The sequence below is a fragment of the Bos indicus genome, chromosome 19 (assembly GCF_029378745.1).
Source record: "Bos indicus isolate NIAB-ARS_2022 breed Sahiwal x Tharparkar chromosome 19, NIAB-ARS_B.indTharparkar_mat_pri_1.0, whole genome shotgun sequence".
NCBI lineage: Eukaryota > Metazoa > Chordata > Mammalia > Artiodactyla > Bovidae > Bos > Bos indicus.
The window spans coordinates 1,120,284-1,126,104 of NC_091778.1; positions in this window are offsets into that span (position 1 = coordinate 1,120,284).

Here is a 5,821-nt window from a genome sequence, read left to right on the forward strand (position 1 = left end):
AATACAATAAAATTCCCCAAAAGTTCAGAAAAGACTATAATATACATAAAATAAGTCTTACAAGTAATTGATGTATTTTAGAAATAGCTCTGAATAAATACAAATTAGTTTTTTCATTTTCTTTTGTTTCATTTTTCTTTCTAGGAATAAACCATAATGGAAAATATTTTTAGAAAGAAAAAAATCATTATTTACAATTTGTTTAGCATAAATATTAAGAGCTGTGCAAAATTCAGAAATGACATAGTTCATTTCTTTGGTAGCATGCAATTTTTGCAGAGTTTTTTTTTTTTTTTTTTCTTAATTGTACAATATCTTTGAAACATTTTTAAGTCGTGTTATAAAGTGAAGAGAAGTTTAGATGCAATTTTTAAATATGTAATTGTGCTAACTAATATAGTATCAACTAATTTATTGAAAGACTAATTTAAATATATATCAACAAGAAAAAAGATTAAAATATTTTTGCTTTTAAATTGATAGCATGGTATTTGAATCTATCTTTCTTGAAAGCTTGTATATTGAAAGAGGAATTTAAATGTCAGACAGGTGAGGATAAGAGGTGTTTATATGATTTTTAAGAATGATTAGAAACTAAGAGTCTATGAATATGTGATTTTCTGGAAAAAAAGGAATAAAAATAGACCTTACCTATGAACTTGTTTGACACAGGTCCATGCAAAGTCCAGGCAGCTGTTAGTTCATCAGGAAAGAAGTAAGGGTATACTGTTAAAAAATGCCAGCTAGCTCAGCTTCAGTAAGTGCCTTTACTGACTTATAAATGTATATTTGGGTAAGTCTTAAAAGTACAACCACATAACCTGTTCACAGGCAAATTCAGTAGCTTCTTAGGTGTAGCTAATAGAGCCTCAGGGGGATTTCAACATTATTAGCAGGCCTAGCCAACAACCCAATTATTTCATATGAGTTAACTGAGCAATGCTCAAAATTCTCCTTAGCCAGGCTTCAGCAGTACGTAAACTGTAAACTTCCATGTGTTCAAGTTGGTTTTAAAAGTCAGAGGAACCAGATATCAAATTGTCAACATCCACTGGATCATTGAAAAAGCAAGAGAGTTCCAGGAAAACATCTATTTCTGCTTTATTGACTATGCCAAAGCCTTTGACTGTGTGGATCACAATAAAATGTGAAAAATTCTGAAACAGATGGGAATACCAGACCACCTAACCTGTCTCTTGAGAAGCCTGTGTGCAGGTCAGGAAGCAACAGTTAGAACTGGACATGGAAAAACTGACTGGTTCCAAATAGGAAAAGGAGTACGTCAAGGCTGTATATTGTCACCCTGCTTATTTAACTTATATGCAGAGTACATAATAAGAAACGCTGGGCTAGAAGCAACACAAGCTGGAATCAAGATTGTTGGGAGAAATATCAATAACCTCAGATATGCAGATGATACCACCCTTATGGCAGAAAGTGAAGAGGAACTAAAAAGCCTCTTGATGAAAGTGAAAGAGGAGAGCAAAAAGTTGGCTTAAAGCTCCACATTCAGAAAACGAAGATCATGGCATCTGGGCCCATCACTTCATGGGAAACAGATGGGGAAACAGTGTGAGACTTTATTTTTTTAGGCTCCAAAATCACCGCAGATGGTGACTGCAGCCATGAAATTAAAAGGCACTTACTCCTTGGAAGCAAAGTTATGACCATCCTAGATTGTATATTGAAAAGCACAGATATTACTTTGCCAACAAAGGTCCATCTAATCAAGGCTATGGTTTTTCCAGTGGTCATGTATGGATGTGAGATTTGGACTGTGAAGAAAGCTGAGCACCGAAGAATTAATGCTTTTGAACTGTGGTTTTGGAGAAGACTCTTGAGAGTTCCTTGGACTGCAAGGAGATCCAACCAGTCCATTCTGAAGGAGATCAGTCCTTGGTGTTCATTGGAAGGACTGATGCTGAGGCTGAAACTCCAATACTCTGGCCACCTTGTGTGAAGAGTTGACTCATTTGAAAAGACCATGATGCTGGGAGGGATTGGGGGCAGAAAGAGACGGAGACGACAGAGGATGAGATGGCTAAATGGCATTACTGACTCAATGGACATGAGTTTTAGTGAACTCTAGGAGTTGATGATGGACAGGGAGGCCTGACGTGCTGTGATTCATGGGGTCGCAAAGAGTCAGACATGACTGAGCGACTGAATTGTACTGAACTGAACTGAGCAGCAAAGAACTTTTATGGCACTCATTTTTAATTTTGAACTCATTTTATCATAGATAAAATACTATGACAAGAAATAAAAAAAGGTTGACCACTTATGAATTTAAATATTTAATATGACATGAGCTTATTGGGTGTCTGACTATTTAGTATTGTGTAAATTAAACCCTTCGTTGTGCAACTATCTGATTCTTAAACTTCTCTTATAATAGTTTATTTTAATTGATTTACAATTTATTGAAATAATAATTTTTAAATATTGTTTTTAGATGTGCATTTACTGATAATACTGAATTCTTTCATGGTACTAGCACTTCACAGCTTTAAAGTTTACAGTACTTCAAATTAGTTTTTTATTGTTCAAATTGTCCAAATACATTAACATGATAGTGATGAAAATAATTCTACACTTCAACATATTTAGAGATGGTAAAATATATTTTTTCAGTTATTTAAATGAAATTGTTTACTATCCATTGGGATACAAAAATAGGCAATAGCATTCACAATTTATAATAAGGAAATGCAAGAGAAAGAGTAAGAATGCCATTTGCCAAGGGGAAATAAAAATGAGGGCACTAAATCCTGGACCAGGATCCTTATATTAAACTATTTTTTACAACTGAAGTGGCATGAGATGTTTATGCTATCACCAACTATAAGGTCCACTACAAAGATCTGTGAATATAAGTAAATACTGATGTATGAAATTATTTTCTAAATATATTTAAACCAATTCAACACAGAAATAGGCCTATATAGATCAGCACTCACTCATCATGTTCAAATATGCTTGCATTAAATTGTATATGATTCTCGTTGGATCCAGAGAAGGTGGAACTGTGAGCATTGTGTGTCGTGAAGGAAAATAGTTTAAGGAAGCTGAAATCACTTGATTAAATCTAGTTTGATTGGACACTCCAATATTAGAGTGTAGTAAAAATATTGTGATTACAGGTGCCAAAGACAGTCTGAATGAAAATTTAAAACTTTACATTCTATAAGGGGTATGGATTTTGCAGAAATGTTATCAGGAAATTGTTTGAACTTGTCTTTCAGCTCTGGAATGAAAATTGGAATCAGGTCAGAGAATTAGCATGTACTGACAAAGTTGTCATTTCCAATTCCATAAAAGATTGAAATTCCTTAACAATGGCACATTGAGTGGTTATCCAGACTCTAATTAAATAGATGCATTTCTTGGTAAAGAGATTGTTTTTGAACCTAATCACCTACTTAGTCCAACTTCCCAAGCCCTAGAGAAGCATAAAAGGGAAAGAGAGAGGAGTTATGTCTAAAATCAATAAAGGTTGTTACTTAAAATATTTTTTTTCAAAAGAGAGATTCTTGGAGATATAACAAGGAAAGTCTGTTTCATACAAATCCAAGGATAGAGTGGTTTAAAACCCTGGGGAGATAGCAATACAGATTCTCAAATTTGAAGGGTAAACCAGAGTGAAATCAGGAGGATAATATAGATCATATCACAGTTGATCAGAAACTAGTTGAAGAACAGTTTGAGCTTTGATAGATTCAGGGACTAATTTCACAAAACCAGGTACCTGGCAAAGTGTACTTAGGGCAGCTTTATGCCTTTCAATATGTAGAGAAACATGTTCTCCAAGTAACAGAGCATTTAAAACAGAGCTCACATTGTCAGTCCAATCCGAGGAATCTTCGTCCCAGAAGGATGTTTATGTTGTTTACCAGGGATGGAAGCTTCTGGGTGATGGACTGTGTCCCCTGCTATCCTAGGTCGTATTATGATAATTATGTTTCCTACTTTCACTAGCCAATTAGTGCTACTGTATCATCCCTTATCAGTTTCCTTTAACTCTATGCATACCTTGCTATGTAAACATGTTAAAATATTTTTGTTATTGTTTTTTAGTCACTAAGTTGTGTCTGATTCTTCTGTGACCCCCTGGACTATAGCCTACCAGGCTCCTCTGTCCATGGGATTTCCCAGTCAAGAATATTGGAGTGAGTTGTCATTTCTTTCTCCAGGGAATATTTCCAACACAGGGACCGAACCTACATCTCCTACATTGGCAGACAGATTCTTTACCACTGAGTCACCAGGGAAATTCAAAATCTTGTCTCCCACTTTAAATATGTTGTTTCTTGTCAGGTTTCCAATTGATGCAGAAAGTTTGTGTTTTTCCTTTGTAAAAAAATAACAGTAAATCAGAAATTAGCTTTCTTTTTAATAAATTTAGTTTATTTATATAGCATCTGTACTTCTTTTGATGTACAGCTGCTAAATAAGTTTAACATTTGTCAGGAAAGTTTCATGAAAGAGAAAAATGCAACCTAAAGAGTATTGGATGTCTTTATGGAAATCTGTGTGTTATTTATAGCATTCTCTTTGGAGTTTATGACTCCAAGGGATTTATGCCTTTTACTGTCTGTTAGCTATTTTGCAAGTCTTTACTTTGAAAAAATTAATACAATTTCAAATAATTCTTGTTAAGCAAAATGCAAATGTTGTCCAGTGGAAGTTTGATCAATTTCCCTGACCATTACAGATAAAGACAGCTTTCTTTTCATTTGTAAATTCATTTATGTATGTGTGCTCAGTCACCTCAAATGTGTTTGACTCTTTGAGCCTGCCAGGCTCCTCCGTCCATTGGATTATCCAGGCTAGAGTACTGGAGTGGGTTTCCATGCCCTTTTCCAGGGAATTTTCCAAAACTAGAAATCAAACTCGTGTTTCCTGCACCTCCTGCAGTGCAGGCAAAATCTTTACCACTGAGCCACAGGAGAAGCCCTGTCGGGAGCCAGCATGGGAGTCCCCATCAATGACAAGGTCATGCAGGAGAGCTCTGATGGGCAAGGCGAGTCAGAGCTCAAGAGGCTCCCCTCTGGACCTGCCTGAGCGTCTACCCCAAAACCAGAATCTGTCTGTTTTACTATTTTATGACTTTCACCAACTCCTCTGACAATCCCGGGGGGCTATCCCCGACAACCTTTCTCCATAAGAAAATTAACCTAGAGCTCTAGTTAATAAGTCTCCAGGGTATAATAAGGTGTGTTCCAATTCAAATCCCTCAGAAAGCTTTCTAACCTGCCTGACAGGTTTCCAGACTCTTACAGCTACGCATGTGATTGTTTGCAGCCTCCCAACCATGAGAGGCATGGGAGGCTTAAAATATTCTAACGATGCAGAGCCTCTTGGTGAGTTAGAAATTGTTAAAATAGAACTAATAGAGAATTTCTTTGTTGAACTAATGCCTGCTGCCAAGTTTCCATATCCCTTACCCCCTTTGTCCCTGGGAGTGTATTGATTAATACAGTTGGTATATATAAATATAAGTAGAAGCCTTAATGTTAGTACTAACCCTAGACTCTTGAGCTAATAAATTCTTCCCTTGATTATCCCCACTGCACCTTTGCCCTATAGAAATGCAACTCTGTCTAGTGCTTTCAGGGAGTGGCACCAAACTTTAAGAAAAATCACCTCTGGAGAAAATAAGTTTTTCTGGTTGACTAACCCTTATCAGAAAAAAAAAAAAAAAGCAGGTCTCCTGACCAGAAGATGATATAAATCACCTAAAGCCTTTGTATCTGATAAGTTTGCAGAAAAAAAGCCTGGTTTCAATAATGGCCAAGGTCTGCTGACCTTGAATGACTTT